This window comes from Squalius cephalus (genome assembly GCF_949319135.1).
Source record: "Squalius cephalus genome assembly, chromosome: 3".
Classification (NCBI taxonomy): Eukaryota; Metazoa; Chordata; class Actinopteri; order Cypriniformes; family Leuciscidae; genus Squalius; species Squalius cephalus.
In genome coordinates, this window is record NC_137124.1 from 50,085,549 (window position 1) to 50,104,909 (window position 19,361).

A 19,361-nucleotide genomic window follows, 5' to 3' on the forward strand; every position below is an offset into this window, starting at 1 on the left:
TTGAAAAATTGCCGCCATCTTGAAATTTCAAGTGGCTCGGACAATTTTCTTGTCAAGTGACCCATGGAGACTGCTCATGCCAATTTTCACGCTTGTATCATAAACTGAACGATTCTGCCAAACATAAGCACTTGGCCGCTCCACTACTAGGTTAGACAGCTCTTTTAAATAATTTACGAGCTGAGACAAAGTCTTAACACTTAGGAACCTTTATGAATCACACTTATTCTTAAGTTTAGGAAAAAGAGTAAAATTACATTCTTAGAATTTTGACAGACTTGAGACTAAAATTTTACTCTTAGTGGCTTTATAGATACGGCCCCAGATCTTCTTCCTTCGCATGAACGCGGTCGTTGTCCTGACAACGAGTCTCGAGAGCAGCTGATACTCGTTATGGACGGTCAGTCAGCGTCTTTTCCGTAGTGTCTACTCCATAAAATACGTTTAGATTTATTTCTAAACTGACAACATCGTTCATATACGTTGTGAACAATCACAATTAAAACACAAAGACATGACAGCATTACAACCCGTGGTCATTCACAAGTGGGATGGAAGAGCGTTTTCTAGAAGAAAAGTTCAACTAGGTGAGGTGTATGGAGTTTCCTTTGTGTCTTTTTTATTCAATCAAACATATTGTGTTTGAGAATAAAACAAATTATTTTGTAATAAAAAAAAAATAATATTGCAAAAAAGTCTTCTTAAGGCTTAAAAATAAAGAAGTTGATAACAGAATTATGTGCAGTGCGTGTAAATCTTTGAAAACCTTTATTTTTCTTTGTGCATTCAAAAACTTTTAATCACAAACCCATACATTTTGCTCTCTTTTCTGCTGTCTTTTTTGCGGGTCTAAATATTTTGCTTGTGAGTTGAAAAGTTTTGCAGTTGAAAAGTTTTGCTTGGCATGAAGCTGTACCTCAGTGGGCGGTCTCTACCAACCAGGATGAAAGGCCTTTTTCTATTGGTCACCCTCGATTGAAGTGACAGGTTGGCCACGCCCACTACGTTTTCCCACCGCTGCTTCTGTCACCGCCAGTCTGTCTGAGAGAAGAGAAGCGAAGTGAACTTGTAGAATGGCGAGCAACAGGTCGTTTACTGGGTAAGATAACTAATTTAATATCATAAACTCAGTGACAAGTGAACTGAATGATTCTCTCTTCTTATGCTGTCCCATTTAAATACTTAACTTTGGCTAGACCAGTCTGTAGTTAGTGTTACCGCTGACTAGATTTTATTAGCCAACACTAGCAGCCAGAGCCACTAATAGTAACGTTTGCTGTGTGATCGATGTCCAATGTTGCTAGCTGAGCAGACATTCATAATCACATTGGATTTTCTCAGCGTAAGGGTTAAGAGGCACTATTTTCGATGTAGAGTTAGGCCTAGTTTCTGGAGTAAAAATATAGGCTATATTCTGTATTTACACAACTTTTTTAACACAACTACTGCTGGTAGTTCCTATAGTGCTGGTTTAGACCCTACTCTTCTGCCATTAGTTCAAGGAACAATGAAAAGATTCCTCTGGTGCACCAGCCCCTTAAAGTCATAGGCACGTTAGTATTTTCACCCCCCCAAAAAAATATAGTTTTAAGCCAGTTATTTATATATTTTGCTGTAGTGTGTCAGAAGGAAATATCAGTTTACTTTTCCAAACGTTAATTTTGCCATTAATTGTAATAATCCATTGAGATCGGGGGTTTAAAAGTAAAAAAAATATCACTTTAACCAGTAGATTACTGCAGAGCTTCACTATTTGCTATTTGACTAACTGAAGTTTTTGCAGTTGGATTCACATCTACATATTATGAAATCATAATTATAACAATAAAAATTACTTTTTGTCAAAGTTTAGCATTTTTTGTACTGAAATCCTCAAAATCAGAAAAAAATGCAGAACACACGGAGACAGAAATGAAGTGGCACACTTTAAATTTGTAGAATTATATGAAAAACAGATGTTTGAAATAAATGATAAACTCGAAAGCAGGGGTGCCAAACCCTGCTCCTGCCGATCGACTGTCCTGTACAGTTCAACTCCAACCCTAATCAAACACACCTGCCTTTAATTTTAAGTGATCCTGAAGACCTTAATTGGTTGCTTCAGGTGTGTTTGATTAGGGTTGGAGATGAACTGTGCAGGACAGTCGATCGGCAGGATCAGGATTGGGCACCCCTGCTCGAAAGACTCCCAACTTTTATCTTTGTAACATCTTGTTCAGGTTTGATTCTAATCATAATGTAACATTATTGAAAAACTTTTTTTTTTTTTTCAGTACAAAAAACGCCAAACTGACAAAGTCATTTTTATTGTTGTAATTGTGATTTCATAATATGTAGATTCTTAATATGTAGAGTCCAACTGGAAAAACTTGTGAAAAGATGTCTTTCAGTTAGTCAAATAGCAAATAGTTGAACCTCTGCAGCAATCTACTGGTTAAAGTGATACTTTTTTATTATTATTAAAGCAAACGTCATTTGGGGTCAAAAAGACCCCGAACAGCGTTAAGGACAGTTTAACTTAACTTTTTATCCAAGCTTTAATAGCTAGGTGTGTATTACACAGTTTTAATGCACTTCACAGTGCTAACCCGCTTCATGTCCGGTGGTTCTTTGCTTCCACTTTGTTCATTAAAATCATGTTGCACACCTAGCCATCGATTTGCCCTTACTTATGTGAAAGGGTTATAGGTTACACAGAGTATTAAATGAACGGGGACAATAACTATAGAACACATAGGCCTATATTTCATATACTGTATTTCAATAATATTTAATTTTTTCATAATTCCAATTTTTTTTTTTTTAAGGTTAGAATTTTGAAGGAAAGACCGAGAGGATAAAGAGGGCCAATATTTGTGGAGGGCACTGTACAGCATTTAAAAATGATCGTGTCTTTCTGCTTTTTCCCAGAAATGCATGTTATTGGGCAAATTGTATTAACTGTCGATGGAGTGACAGAAAGTTCTCAGATTTCATCAAAAAGATCTTCAATTGTGTTCCGAAGATGAACGAAAGTCTTGCAGGTTTGGAACGACATGAGGGTGAGTAATTTAACTTCTTTTATCTGGAGTGTTCAAAGCCATTATTAATGCTGAAAAATAAACCATAAATTAACTGGAAATTGTATAAATACTTTCCACAAACACTTGCTGACACCAAGTTAAATTAAGAGATTAATTTGCAGATTCATTTTAAGCATAATATATGCCTGTAGTGAAGAGTGTAACTGAAAAGAGTTTCTCTGATTCTTTTTGTTTGTGTGTTTTTTCAGACTACATCTAACATAGTATTTCCACATCTGAGATGAAGGCAGCTAAAAGAACCAAGTGGAATAATGAGGATAAGCTGTTCAAAAAACACAACCTCTCTGAATAATGTGGGGGGGGAAGATATATGCATGATTTGTAAATGAACACTTTAAATACATTGTCTAACTCTCAGCCTGTTATTTGAAGTTATAAAAAAAGAAAAGGAAAATCAAATTATTTGTTGCATTACAGTTGTTTTGTACTTTAATTCATTATATTGCAGTTATTTTCACTTGATGTGTGAAAATAAAACTTAATCTGGATATTCTGGTTGTATTTCAATGGTATTGTACAGCATTTTATTAGTATTGCATTTTGGTAGTATTGTAATTGTACTTTAGTTGTATTATGTATTGCAGTACTACCACAGTTATATTGCAGTATTATTGTAGTATTCTTCATTGCAGTAATTCGCTCCGTGCACAATATGGCGACCGTTGACGTTCGAACTTGAGTGTTTGGGCCAGTACTTCCGGTGAAGACTTCCGGTGATCTGACAGCGAGAGCGGGAGACAACGAGACAACAGCGACCGAGTCCATTACCACAGAGATTTTTCAGAATGAGTGTTTTTAGTATTCAAAAGAGGTGACTTGCCTTTCAGAGGGTGACAGCCTCAACACTACATTGTTGTGTACCATTATGTACCGTTTTGTCGAGTTACAACAAAGAAGTCAGCTTTCATGCATTCCCCGTTGACGCTGCAGTACTGGCTGAGTGGATGCAGAAGATCCGGAGGGATGACTTCAGCCCGACCAAAAACACCCAGGTATGTAGTCGGCATTTTAAGCAGACTGATTTTAATGTGACTACCGGGGGGTTGAGGAGGCTGAAGAAGGGAGCCGTACCGGTTTACTTTTCATTGAATGGGTACAAACTACCTGTGCCTAGACCAAGCATCTGGGAACGGCGTCCACGGGCCGAGAGCTCACCTGCCACCTGAGTTTGCAGCTTTTTCTGATACACAGGTGGTCCTTGATTGTACAGAGATATTCTGTCAGACGCCATCCTCTCTGCTCCTTCAGAGTGAGGTTTTCTCAACCTACAAATCACACACTACATTCAAGGCCATGTTTGGCATGGCACCCCATGGTGCTGTCACCTTTGTGTCCAGACTGTATGCAGGCTTTATGAGTGATCGCGAGATCTTCAAGCAGTCCGGGATTGTAAAGCTTTTGAAGCCAGGTATGGCGATCATGGTGGACAAAGGGTTTGTTGTGGACAACCTTGCTCCTTGTAAGGTGTACCGGCCAGCCTTTCTCAGCAACAAACGACAGATGAGTCGAGAGGATGTCAGACAGACACAGTCAATTGCACGTCTGAGAGTGCATGTGGAGAGGTGCATAAGGAGAGTGAAAGAGAACAAACTGTTCGACAAGGACATACCACTGTCTATATGCGGGAACATTGATGAATTGTTCAGTGTGGCCTGCTTCCTGGTCAATTATCAGAATGGGCCATTAGTGAAGGCATGGGCAACTCAGCAATGAATTAAAGATCCATCTTGCTTCTTAAAAACATTTGTTGTGTCAATGTCATCATTACATTAGCTTTGTGTTTTTACTGACTTGCAATGAAAATAAAAACGCACCAGAGATGACATTAGAACATGTAGAATTTAATAAGGAAATATTGAACAACAGTTATTCAATGATCCAATATCAACAATCCACATAGCTTTTTACACTCGGGCTCTCATTTCAGTCAGTACAAAAGGTATGGTCTCAGGTCAATTGTAGGCCTGCATTATTGACATTATATCTAGTTTTATAGAGATTTGTTAAACTGAACAATGATATCTCAACACTGATTGAACAATTATCACTTCAGGTTTTGTATAGATTTGTAAAGAACAATAAAACCTAATATTTAGTTCAGGCTTTGTATAGATTTGTAAAGATGAACAATAAAACCTAATATTAGTTCAGGCTTTGTATAGATTTGTAAAGATGAACAATAAAACCTAATATTAGTTCAGGCTTTGTATAGATATGTAAAGATGAACAATAAAACCTAATATTAGTTCAGGCTTTGTATAGATTTGTAAAGATGAACAATAAAACCAGAACAAGAACATTTATCAACTGATTGAAACAGAACTGATTGAATGAACCATTGATTTTTAAAAGATCAGATCAAGTAATGATAGAAAAAGAAATAATCCCCCCTCTCCCTTATAACCCTAGTGACCTCCGCATACTAGTAAATTCTTTGTACAAGAAGGTCCTCCTCTGCAAAAAACACAAAATCGCACCACTGCATTCCGGTGATAAGCAGCTGGTCTTGCACCTGCCAATAGTAGCTGTGGCCTGGCTTCAGGCGCAAGGCGCCACTCTGCATGTGCAGGTACCTGCAGTCCACATAGCTCTTCACGTTGGGGCACTTCACCCCCACCAACCCGAATGGTGGTGCCTCCGTCGGATCAAAAACGACACCATCTGGAGAGGATCCGAGCCAGGGAGCATCTGGATGGATGACAAATCCTGATGGCCAGTAGTTGACATTTTTAATGTGGGAATATTCCTGAATAGCTACTGGCTCCAATGCCCAGCCCCCTCTTCATCAAGGCTGTCTGAACCCCACCTTTGCGGATGCGTTCTGCAAGGTTCTCTGCAGAGCTGTGACCTCGGACATGGCACACCTCCCGGAACCTGGAGGAGGAGAGCCTCATCTTCCTCAGGCTGTGCCACTCTGTTCCCTCGTGGACATCTCGATGGATCTTGCCATGTCGAAGGTGATGTTAAGCGACATTTCATTTAGGTGTTGTTGGTGAGTGCACACAAAGGAACATGTGGTTGGGTCCAGCCTGTGACCATCTAACGGCAGGGGTGGTGGAGGGGGTGCGTCAGGGTGGTGGATGATTATCCTACTCTACTCACTGGCACTGGGTGCTGGTATGAAATAGGGCTGCCATCTTGAATGGTCCCAAAGGCTGAATCGACGAGGGGGACATCACTACTTATGGAGAGTGTGGTAATTAGCGGAGCAAGGTCTGCCGTGAAGTCCTGGTATGCCTCGTCGACCTTCAGGACATCTGGGTCTGGCAAGTCCCCCCGCACTGCTTTGTAGCGCTTGCTCCTTTGAAAACAGTTAAGTCATAATTAGAAAAAAAAGAAACAATAACTCTCAAAACAAAAAGAATCTGACAATGACTGCAGTGCACATTATTACTTGACAGTAGGGCTTGGCGATATGTAAAAAAATATTTTATCGATAATCGCATTAAATAATTAATCCGATTATATCGTCTACCCAAGCCCCGCCCCAACACGCCCCGCCGGACACATCACTGCCGACATACACCGTTAACACAAGTTATGTTGAGTTTGGCTGCACTTTATCTAATGATAGCCTGTGATTTAGTTATTACTGCTATTATTATATTTGGGTATTTTGTGTTTTGTTTTGTTTATTTATTTATTTTTTATCTAAAGCAAAGTATAACGCTCCCAATATAGCCTACCTTAACGGAGCTGCCAACATTGTAAACTCCGAACGCGTGCATGAGATATTCAAAGCAACACAATTTCTTCATCCGATTTTCTTTGCCCACTTTGTGAGTGCAAAGACAATAGCGTGCATGCAGACGTGTCCTCTTGCGCTTAAAGAATGCTATCAAGAAGAATCGATTTTCTTTTCCTAATCCTACTAACTAGCCTATAAAAAATATTTCATTCATGTTATTGCATGTGAATGAAATGTCTATAACTATAGGGCTATGTGAGAAATATGTCATTTTAATATTGACGATTATCATCTGGAAACAGACTGTTATAATCGACATTGCGATATTGGTGAGACAACATCGATATACGATATATCGCCCAGCCCTACTTGACAGTGAATATTACCTTACACCATCAGCAGCTGTGTACTGTCTTGACTTGGGTTTTGTTGAGATGAATACCATGTTACCCACTCTGCCTGGTTTCACACCCTATCAAGTAAACAAATAAACAAACAAACAAACAAAACTTAAGGACAGAAGTTGGTTAGCCTCCATAACATACCATCACAAACTAACCACACTAATACACCAGACAGGCTTCACAAGTTTCTCCAATCCCCTCTTAATGCGATTGGCAGAGCTACCATAGCTAACTGTAATAGATGTGGTAATGATCAGTGGTGTAGTGGTAAAAAAAGAGGTGGGTAAACTATAAATTCTGGTGGACCACGACGTGGTCACCCGGTAAGGTGGACCACTGCCTACCGGTGTATGTGTGTCCTGATGACATCGCTATAGGCTATCATTTGATGGTACTACCAAGGGTATCACTGGTTGTTTCCTCATCATAGGTCACACAATCACTTTTTCAATTCATACATTAATCTAAGTTCTTGTTAAAGAGACTCAAAAAGGAATAATATGGTTGAAATCTATAAAGTTTACTAAATGAAAAAACAGAGAAAACAAAAATATTTAAGAGAGATCGAGAGGGAGGCTTATATCCAGGGCTTCCAATGCAATGCACTTGTGCATAATGATTAGGGACTTGGGATTATTTTCATAGTCGATTAATCTGTTGAATATTTCCTCAATTAATTGATTAGTTGTTTGGTCTATCAGAAAAATGTGGATCAGTGTTTCCCTGTAGAGGGAAAAGTCTTTAAAGGGATAGTTCACCCAAAAATGAAAATTCTGTCATCATTTACTCTCCCTCAAGTTGTTCCAAACCTGTATGATTTCCTTTCTTCTGCTAAACACAAAAGAAGATATTTTAAAGAAGGTTGGTAATTAAACAGTTGCTGGTCCCCATTGACATCCATAGTATTTTTTTTTTTTCCTACTATGGAAGTCAATGGAGTCCATCAGTCGTTTGGTTACTGACTTTCTTCAAAATATCTTCTTTTGTGTTCAGCAGAAGAAAGAAACTCATACAGGTTTGGAACAACTTGAGGGAGAGTAAATGATGACAGAATTTTCATTTTTGGGTGAACTATCCCTTTAACCTGGTGTAGGCTTGATTCCCTCTGAATATCTTGTACAGTTGGGTTTCGACATGCTCCCTACATTAAACCAGCTGCCTGTAATGAATAAAAAAAAATTAAAAAAATTTTTTGCATCGTTTTAATGATTTCCTGTTGCGGCTGCGATCAAGTTTCATTCTCGCGCAGCTTGTTTAGTAACTTCACGAGCGTGTGTTTTCTGCTACGTGTGTGCGCCGTTCTCTTTGTTCCGCGCGCGCGCGCGTGTGTGTGTGTGTCGGCGCGCTGCGCTCTCTGCTCAATGTTCTGCTCCGTGTTTGCGCTGCACGTTCTGCTCTGTCGTTAACGGCCCAAATGCTCGAATCATGTACCGATCGGCGATCACGCACTGGAAAAGCAAAGTCCGCTCAAATAACATGCAATTTAGAGGTGGATAAACGCAATGTAGAGGTGGATAAACGCACTTTGGAGGTGGGCAAACGCTATTTCCGAATTTTGGGAGGTGCGTAAACGGCGTTTACGTGCGTTTAGCCTCCACTACATCCCTGGTAATGATGCGCTTGTTTTGTCTTCATTGTGCTTTTTAAACAAGGTGGGTAGAGTTTATATCCAATTTCAAAAATAAATGAAACATCAACAATTTGTGATTAGCCTAAGTTCTTAATACTTACTAGTCTTCGTGGTTTATGCCATCGCTGCTCAGTTTCTCTGCAGCTGAGGACTGGCGGTACTGCTTTCAGTTGCACCGTAGAGTATTTCGTAGTCAAGTCAAGTCACCTTTATTTATATAGCGCTTTTTCCAATACAGATTGTATCAAAGCAGCTTCACAGTGATAACATGAAAATAATACAACAAAGTTTGTTTCTAGAAGAAAATTGTGTCATCGTCCAGCCTAAGTGAGGCAGATCAATAATATTGATGAATATTAAATGTCCCCAACTAAGCAAGCCAAAAGCGAAGGCAACAGTTGCAAGGAACCAAAACTCCATTAGGTGACAGAATGGAGAAAAAAACCTTGGGAGAACCCAGGCTCAGTCGGGGGGCCAGTTCTCCTCTGGCCAATGAGCGAATAGTGTATGATTATGATCCAGGCAGCATTACAGGTCAGAAGTCAGATTGGTCGTGTCGATGAGGCCTTCACAGGGCTGATGAGGCTGGCACTTCAGGGATGCGTCATGGATGGGTCCAGGTGCAGGTCCACCATCTGATCTGGATATGGCCAGGGTCCAGCTGACTTCAGTAAACAGGGAGGGACTGGTTGACACTTCAGGACTGCATTGTCATCATGTCCAGGCGCAGGTCCTTCATCGGATCTGGATACGGCCTGGATCCGGCGGACTGCGGTAAACCTTGGATAAACAGAGAGACTAATATTAGCACAGACACCATCCTTCTTATGATGTAACAAGTACATCAGGATTTATGGAGAGTGTTCCCGGTTCCGGCTGACCTAAACTATGCAGCCTAACATTGAATTATAAAAGTCTATAATGTGTTATGTGTATGCTAGGTCAAAGAATGTGTTTTTAGTCTAGATTTGAACTGACAGAGTGTGTCTGCTTCTCGGACAATGTTAGGAAGACTGTTCCAAAGTTTGGGTGCTAAATAGGAAAAGGATCTACCGCCTGCAGTCGATTTTGATATTCTAGGTATTATCAACTGGCCGGAATTTTGAGATCCCAATAGACGTGAAGGACTATAATGTGTTAAGAGCTCGCTCAAGTACTGTGGAGATAAACCATTTAGTGCTTTGTAAGTGATCAGCAATATTTTTAAATGTATACAATGTTTAATAGGGAGCCAATGCAGTGTTGACAGAACCGGGCTAATATGGTCATACTTCCTGGTTCTAGTAAGAACTCGAGCTGCTGCATTTTGGACCAGCTGTAGTTTGTTTATTAAGCGTGCAATGCAACCACCCATAATAGCATTACAATAATCTAGCCTTCATGAACGCATGGACTAATTGTTCTGCATTTTTCATTGAGGGCATATGACATAATTTAGATATATTTTTAAGATGGAAGAATGCGGTTTTACAGATGGTAGACATGTGACTTTCAAATGAAAGATTGGTATCAAAGAGCACACCCAGGTTCCTAACCGACGACGAAGGTTTGACAGAGCAGCCATCAAGTGTTAGACAGTATTCTAGATTATTACGTGAGGAAGTTTTTTGTCCAATAATTAGAATCTCTGTTTTTTTTCAGAATTAAGTAGTAGGAAGTTGCTAGTCATCCAGTTTTTTATATCAGCTATGCATTCCGTTAATTTTGTGAATTGGTAAGTTTTGTCAGGGTGTGAAGAAATATAGAGCTGCGTATCATCAGCATAACAGTGAAAACTAATGCCATGCTTCCTAATGATATCTCCCAAGGGTAGCATGTACAGAGTGAACAGCAATGGTCCTAGTACTGAGCCTTGTGGTACACCATTCTGAACTTGTGATCGATAAGACATCTCTTCATTTACTGCTACAAACTGATAACGGTCAGATAAGTATGATTTTAACCATGCTAATGCAATTCCACTAATGCCAACATCATTTTCGAGTCTATTTAAAAGAATGTTGTGGTCGATAGTGTCAAATGCAGCACTAAGATCGAGTAACACTAATAGCGAGATACAACCACGATCAGATGATAAGAGCAAATCATTTGTGACTCTAATGAGAGCTGTCTCAGTACTATGGTATGGTCTAAATCCTGATTGAAAATCCTTGCAGTTATCATTTCTTTCTAAAAAGGAAAATAGTTGTGAGGATACTGCCTTTTCTAGTATCTTTGACAGAAAAGGTAGATTCGAGATCGGCCTGTAATTGACTAATTCTGTAGGATCAAGTTGTGTTTTTTTAAAAAGCGGTTTATTCATAGCCAGCTTAAAAGTTTTTGGTACGTTTCCTAATGACAAAGATGAATTAATGATATTAAGAAGAGGATCTATGACCTCTGGAAGCATCTCTTTCAGTAGCTTAGTCGGTATAGGGTCTAACATACATGTTGTCGATTTAGATGATTTAACGAGTTTAGAAAATTCTTCCTCTCCTATAGCAATGACTGAATCGAATTTTTCCTTAGGGAGACTACAATGCACTCCCTGATGCGACACTGTAGTAGATGGTTGCATAGTTATAATTTTCTCCCTGATATTATCAATCTTATAAGTGAAGAAGTTCATAAAGTCATTACTGCTGTGCTGTTTGGAAACTTCTGGGCTTTATTTTTCGTTAGTTTAGCCACTGTTTCAAATAAATACCTTGGGTTTTGTTTATTTTCTTCTAATAGGGTTGAAAAATAAGCAGATCTATCAGCTTTTAAGGCCTCTCTATATGCAATCAAGCTCTCCTTACATTAAATGCGAAATACCTCTAGTTTTGTTTTCTTCCAGTTGCGCTCCATTTTTCTGGCTACTCTTTAAGGGCCTGAGTGTGCTCGTTGTACCACAGCGTTGGACTATATTCTTTAATCTTCTTTAAGCGCAACGGAACAACTGTGTCTAAAGTGCTGGAAAAGAGAGAGTTAAAAGTTTCTGTCGCAATATCGAGTTCTTCTAAGCTATCTGGGATGCTGAGATGATGAAACTGATCAGGAAGATTATTAATTAAGTAATCTTTACTGGCAGAAGTGATAGGTCTAACATATTTGTTACACGGAGTCGGCTTTGCAGCCTTGGCTAAATGAAGTTTACACAAGACTAGATAATGATCTGAGATGTCATCGCTCTGCTGCAGAATTTCAACGGCATCAACATTTATTCCGTGTGATAATATTAGATCTAGAGTATGATTACAACAATGAGTAGGTCCTGACACGTGTTGTCTGACTCCAATAGAATTAAGAATGTCTTTACTGCCAATCCCAATGCATATTTTTCGTTATCTACATGCATATTAAAATCACCAACAATTAGGACTTTATCTGCAGCCAGTACTAACTATGATAGAAAATCAGCAAATTCTTTGATAAAGTTTGTATGGTGCCCTGGTGGCCTGTTTACAGTAGCCAGTACAAATCTCAAACGTGATTTATCATTTACAATATATATTGTTACATTAAGCACCAACACTTCAAAATAATTATATTTGAAACTAGACTTCTTAGTAATTCTGAAAATATTACTATAAATTACAGCAACACCTGTTTATAACCGTAATCTTGCGCGGTGAACTCATTTAAAGTAATGTAATCGTTTGGTTTTAGCCAGGTTTCTGTCAAACACAGCACATCTAGGTTATAGTCTGTAATCATATCATTAACAATAAGTGCTTTTGAAGTAAGGGATCAAATATTCAGCAACTCAAGCTTTATCATTTGCTCATTTGTATTATATCTGGGTTTTTGTTTTTGTTATACATCAATTACATTTTTACCCTTAGATGGGTTTGGAAGTTTTTTGTATGTCCTAATTCGGGGAACAGACACAGTCTCTATATGATGAGACAGTATCTAGAGCCGCTTTCCGACCAAGTAGTTACAGGAACTTAGTTCTAGGAACTGTCCACTTCTAAACAGTTCTAAGAACTACTCTCCCCCAAACTCAGTTTTGCTGTTTGCGTTCGCACTGGCCAAGTGGCCATAGGAACTGGTAGGAGGGGTAAGGGAGTGACGCAAGCACGGTGACTTTTATTTTGACGGCGCAACGGACCTTTATTTTGGCGGCGCTGAGAACGCCAGAGCAAACAATGCTCGCATTCTCTGTGTTTATTAGTTAGCGATCTGTCAAACAGTACTGTTTAATATGTGTAGGATTGAGTGTGAATCAAACACAAATGAATCTTCCAGGTGAATTGTGCAAACATAATTTCTCACAGAACTGAACATTCCAGACACCAAATCACCAACCCCAGAGCCATAAAAGAAGGCTCCAGCCAGCCAGTCTCCACTGACCAACGAAAACCCCCAGCTAAGAACTTTATGGCCATGCAAGCTTCAAAGAAGATGAGCCCAACTAAAGGAAGAACTGGTCAATGTGAGATAGCTTGGAAAAGAATGATTGGCTCAGAGATGGAACAATTCAGCCCGATCAAGATAACAGCGGAAGCTGCTCGAGCCCACAACATTCCAGACCCCCTCCTCCTTAAGGACCTCTGATAGACCTCAGGGTGTAAAATCGTTTCAAACCACAGAACTGAGATTTTACCTATAACATACATAAAATCATTCAAGAACAATTTTCAATGGACTTATAGATCAAGCATCATGCAACGACATGATTCTATATTGTTCCTACAATAGATGGGTGCATCTGATATGCTTAGATGCCATACAATTCATGTAATTGTTATAACTGTTAGCCTAGATGTTTGAATGAAAGTGTGTTGTGTTTCATATCAATATGATCGTATGCTCATGATTCAAAAGATGACTTGATTGAAATCTGTGTAAAATGTTCGTATTCTTATTATAGTAATAATGTCTTACTGTAGCCTCTGTTCTCTCTGCTAGTAAGGAGAGCACAGATAAGCTTGACTTATGATAAGAAGTGAAGAGAACGCCACCTCCTAAATAAAGACAGTTTCTAATTGGTCCAATCTCTTCAGGAGGTAGGACAAACTTTGAGTTTAAAAATCTTAGACAGAAACAAAGCTCTCTCTGCTCTCGCTCTCTCAGACTAGGAACCATGTAAACGCGCAGACGAAATAACCCAAATCAAGATCTGAAGAACATGGGTTAAACAGCTTCATTCAAGCCACCATCTACTCCTCTCAATTTCCTTTCTTTTCTTAGTTTCCTTTCTTTTCCGTTGTGAGTCTCGGTTCTAAGTTAAGTTTTGCGACAAGATTTCGAGCCACGTTTCTTCTGCAAAGCCAGCTTCAAACAAAGACTTTCATTCCGCCAGCACGCCACGTGACTGACCACGTGACCCAGACATCAGGCACGAGGAGACCAGCCAAGAACGACCGGGAAAACCCCTTTCACGCAACAAAAGGGAATCCCCAAAAGCAAAGACAAGCAAGTACTGCCTCCAGACTCTTAAGCTGAACTGGTGTATTTGATACAGATTTAATAACCTAGGAAACGATAGGTTAAACTAATGATTGATGGTTCATTCAGGTTGTGTCTTATAAGTGCATAGAAACTTGGGATTACATCATCTCACTCTTAAACTCACTCTTAAAACTTAATCTTTCCTTACTCTTTTCTTTCTGCAACGCGTATGAATGTGTATGTGTGTGTTTGTGTTAGATATTAGTTTTATGTGTTAGAATAATCAATAAAGTCTTGTTTGTATTCTAAAGAGAAATATTACTTGTGTTATTTTGCTTACAAATTTAATGTCTTAAACTTCTGATCTAAGTTACCTTGCTAACTATATAGTGTTTCACTATAGTTCGGATATTTATATCCGTTGCAGAGTTGATAGTTACAGCCAGTTCAAATGAACCGCGAACGAGTCATTTGCTCGGTTGTAATAAGTGACTCTTTTGAATTCCCTATAAATTAATTAATAATTCCTTTGAGCTAAATTGTAATCACTACAAATTACAAATATCCTACATATGTTATTAGATAGAACTGTTATAGAAAGTAGACAGTATATGAAAAAAAAAGGTTATTAGCCTATGCCGTGTGGTTGATGTCCAGTGTTGCTAGCTGGGCAGATAAACATAATCATGTTTGGCTTGGTCCCCTCAAAGTTGCGTTGGATTTTCTCTTTGGCATAAAGGTTTAGAGACCTATCTATCACTGTTTTCCATGTTTGTATAGTTAGTTTATGGAGTAAATATATAGGCTATAATCTGTGTGTTTACATTCTAGCTGTTTTAAAAATTCATTCGGTCAATCAGCGTACACTAACGTCACGGGTAGTTCCTATAGTGCTGGTTTAGACCCTACTCTGAAGTAGGACCTAAATTAGTTCCTCCAAATGGAGTTCCTAGAACTAAAATCGTTCCTAGTTCCTGCGGTGCGAACACGCCAACATCCGGGTACTTTAGCCAATAGTTCTAGGAACTGTGAAAAGGTCGGAAAGCGGCTTAGGTGAAAGAGTCTCTATGTGATGGGATTTATCTGACCTTGGTGACGTGAGACAGCTGGCAGACGGTCGGTTTAGCCAGTCTGTCTGCTTCCTGACCTGAGCCCCAATTCATGTTTGAGCTCTAAGACTATGTGCCATATTACTAGAGAGAAGAGCAGCACCATCTCAGGAGGGATGAATACCATCTCTTTTCAACAGGTCAGGTCTGCCCCAAAAACTTTTCCAATTGTCTAGGAATTCTACATTATTTTGCGGACACCACTTAGACAACCAGCCATTGAGTGAGGACAATCTATCTCATCACTCCTGCGAACAGGAAGGGGGCCAGAGCAGATCGCATGTAACAAAAAATGCAGTATTACTTCTAAAAAACTGCAGTAATTTTACAACATTTCCAACATACTTTCTGCTTATACAAAACATTGTGATGTTAATGATGAATCATATGCATGGCTGCAGTCACGAATCGATGATTTAATTTCTGATTACAAAGACAGACTTGCTGTCCAAATTCCACCTGCTCGCTCAAATGAGACCTGCTCAGTAGAATGCCAGGCTTATTCGGATAAATTATTTCAGCAGCTAACACCTACAAAATAGCCAAACAATCTCAATTCTTCACATGGTTGACAGATCAGATGGCCACTGGTTTCCAACACATCACCAATAGCAATAATAACATTATCCAAGCGGTTAGATCCGAAGCGCAGGCGCTTCTAACCAATCACACATTGTTCAATCAGACCTGTACCATCGAATGTGACTTAGCCTGCAGATCACAAGATTTATTCACTGCAACAAGACAGGAAATTGTAGACCTTCGTCTTCACAAGACCCCGAGACATGTTTTGAATGATTTAATTGAGATCTTAGACCTGCATAGATGGTTCTCTTCAGAGAAAATGAAAAATTTGAAATATTCAGAACTGTTATCCACAATCATGATGTATACTTGAAACAAATGTACTGGTTGCATTGCGTTTTTTTTTTGCCACCTTTCCTTTAATCCAACCAGGCCAAGTTTATCCAAAGTCCTCTACTATTCGCTCCTTTGGCAAGGTAGTTAAAGATTAGGTAATTAAATGTGATCACCTCACTGGATATATGACTTTGAAGGGTACTGAGACCTTGTTTACCAGTCACACTTGTTGTCATGAAACTCACAATTATGTTGTCTGTACATGTAACACATTGCAGCCTTTCTCTCCCAATGATAGCAAACTAATAAATGTTTAATCATTGCATGGCCATTCAATTGCTGTTAAAGTGTCTGCATCATCAGTGAGATTAATTCTTTCACATATGGTGGACTGACCTGCCCCGCCAATCACTCCTTTTACTTGGAAGTGACAGAGGACTTTTCCATGGGCCAGATCGACATACTCGGAAGGATTCCAAAGGACGCCAAGGTCTCTCCATGATGGAACGACACCTATGAACATGGAACACAAGCTTTGGTCGACACGATGGACTTGGTACAGAAAGTCCTCCTCCAAACAGAATACTACCTCACGCAAGTGCAAATGGAGGCAAACTTAGAGCGAAAGACTGCACAGATTGTCTAGCTCATCTACTCGATCGGCACAGACTGCATACACTTGGTGGGACTGTATATTTCGAGGTTGTGCTGTTCATCTTCTTCACTCATCTTCTCCTTCACGCTATTCCAATGTTGCAACTTCAGACTCCTCATCGGATCAGTAAAATCATCCACCAACACTATCATAACTCTCAGCCCCCTAACAGCTACCCACCTTACAAAGACTGAAGTGACACCACAGGAATCCTTGTGAATGGCCCACGTTGCCAAAGAGGAAAAAACTGTAAGGTGGATGTCAGAAAGTCTGGACTACTCCTCGATAAATCAAAAGAATCTCCTGAGAATTAATATTTGAACTCTCTCTTGCATATGTAACAGCAACATCTGAGACGCACCACACAGAGCAGCTCACACCTCACCTTTACAGCCTCCTCATCTCCCTCTGCTCCCCCCCTGCAACTTGGCTAAATCGGTTTGCTGCACAGTTGAGAGGTGATTTCACCCAGGGACCAGAGCGAGCGGATTGGTTTTGGCAGCTGCTTCTGACCTGAGATCTTCCTCTGCCGAAACGGCCGCTGCTAACTCAACCAATGACACCTCATTCCAGCATTTTAAAAGATTGAGATGATAAATTTGACATGAATCACCCCTGTACGTTCTCACCCGATGTAAATTGCCGCTCTTGCGTACCCCTGTTGTACAGCTGACTTCGTCTGTCCTGTGTCTGGAGCAAATTCTCCATAGAGAGCCACCCCAATGTGTGGAGTTTTGCTCTGAGGTCCAAGACATACTGAATTTCACTACCGCTGTTTGAAGGCCCCTCCTCCCAAGCCTCTCTAATGACATCAAGCACCCAACAGGGCTAAAGACCATAGAGAAGCTTGAATGGGGAAAACCCAGTGGAAGCTTGGAACCTCCCACACTGCGAACAACAGGGGCTCGAGCCATTTATCCCAATTTTTGGCATCTTCTTTTACGAATTTACGAACCATGGCCGTTGGGCGCACGCCCAGCAACACGCCTCCGCTGTTTTTTCAAAGAGGTCCACAAACACCTCCAGGTCATCCTGCGGACCCATCTTGACCAGCGGAATGTGGGCAACGGTGGGGCTGCGTCCAGGGCGACCTCCCGGCTGAGCAAGCTCCGGATGACCCGTCGGTCTTCTTCCTACACCTGGACCAACAGGCGGAAGCGATCCTCCTGCTCCAACCTGAGGTCCATCAGCACCTGATGCTGTGTCTGATGAAGACCAGTGAGCAACATGACAAGCTCTGCAAGTGGCGTTGGCTGTGCTATCTGCATGGCGGTGTGCTGACTTCTTCGCCCCAATTTTCAGTATCAGTGTAAAATGTTCAAAGATATCAATGACGATGAAGTCGTGGTGGTAAGCAGTCCAAGTCTTTATTGATAATAAACAAAAATAGAAAATAAACTCCCTCGTAAAACAAAAACAACAGTCCAAAAGGTAGCACATAGGTCTCTCTCTCTCCAGTCCCAGGTGTGCGGGCCGCTTAAATCCGTCTCTCCGCCAATCACTAGAATTAGAGTCAGGTGTTAGTCATCATTAACTTGACCTCCTTATCTCCGCACTCATTCCCCCGCTGTAGACTTCATTTCACCATGCCCCCCCCCCCCCCCCCCCCCCGCCACAAAAACATTTCTTGGTTTTATGTTGGTTTTTTATTACCTTGTGAATTGAAAAATTAGCTTTTCCACACTATTTTCAGTACTGAAAAATACTTTCTCCGACACGAATGGTAAAAATGTGCTATCGTTTTTATTTTCACGCTATCTGAAATAATATTTAACCTATGATTTTTTTCTTGACATTTTGTCATTTTTTTCTAATTTAGGGTCATGAACATGCATGCAAAGTGAGGATGATGTGTTTTGAATTGGACCCACATAATTTTTTATATGATTTTGATGTTTGTGGCTCAATTTGACCCGCATAGGCCACAGTTCAAGGGCAGCTGCTCAGACTCAAAATAAAACTATTTATTTGATGCATATCAGGGCTCTTCAACTCCAGTCCTCAAGGGCTAGTGTCTTGCTGAGTTTAGCTCTAACCCTCACCAAACACCCCCACATTTTCAGTAATGAAAAAAACTTTGTCATACACAGATTGCAAAAATAACAATTGTTAATAATAAGATTTTTTAAGGTTTTTTGACAACCATGAAGATATCAAATTGTTAACTGGCAGATTATTGTAGAAGAAAAAAAGAAAGAAAGAAAGAAAGAAAGAAAGAAAGAAAGAAAGAAAAGTGAAAGAAAAAGGGGTAACACTTTTCAATAAGGTTTAATTTGTTAACATTAGTTAATGTATTTACTAACATGAATTAACTGTGATCAATACATGTGTTACAGTATTTATTAATCTTTGTTAACGATAGTTAATAAAATACAGCTGTTCATTGTTTATTCATGTTAGTTCACACTTCACAGTGCATTAACTAATGTTAACAAATACAACTTTTGATTTTAATAATGTATTAGTAAATGTAAAAATTACACTAACAAAGATGAATGAAGTACAGTTCATTATTAGTTCATGTAGTTTACTAATGTTTGCTAATGAAACCTTATTCTAAAGTGTTACCGAAA

The 19,361-nt window shown here is 39.7% G+C and overlaps 1 long non-coding RNA gene and 1 pseudogene across 2 annotated transcripts; both read left to right on the forward strand.

Moving 5' to 3' along the window:
* Positions 1–2,131: 2,131 nt before the first annotated feature.
* On the forward strand, positions 2,132–3,458 carry LOC307155886. Its single transcript, XR_013820602.1, has 3 exons — positions 2,132–2,219; positions 2,911–3,041; positions 3,272–3,458. It is a non-coding gene; the product is annotated as an uncharacterized lncRNA (long non-coding RNA).
* A 12,146-nt stretch (positions 3,459–15,604) lies between these two features.
* LOC307156115 lies at positions 15,605–16,987 on the forward strand (annotated as a pseudogene). The gene has a single exon. The product of its transcript is annotated as an uncharacterized misc_RNA (transcript).
* Positions 16,988–19,361: the final 2,374 nt, after the last annotated feature.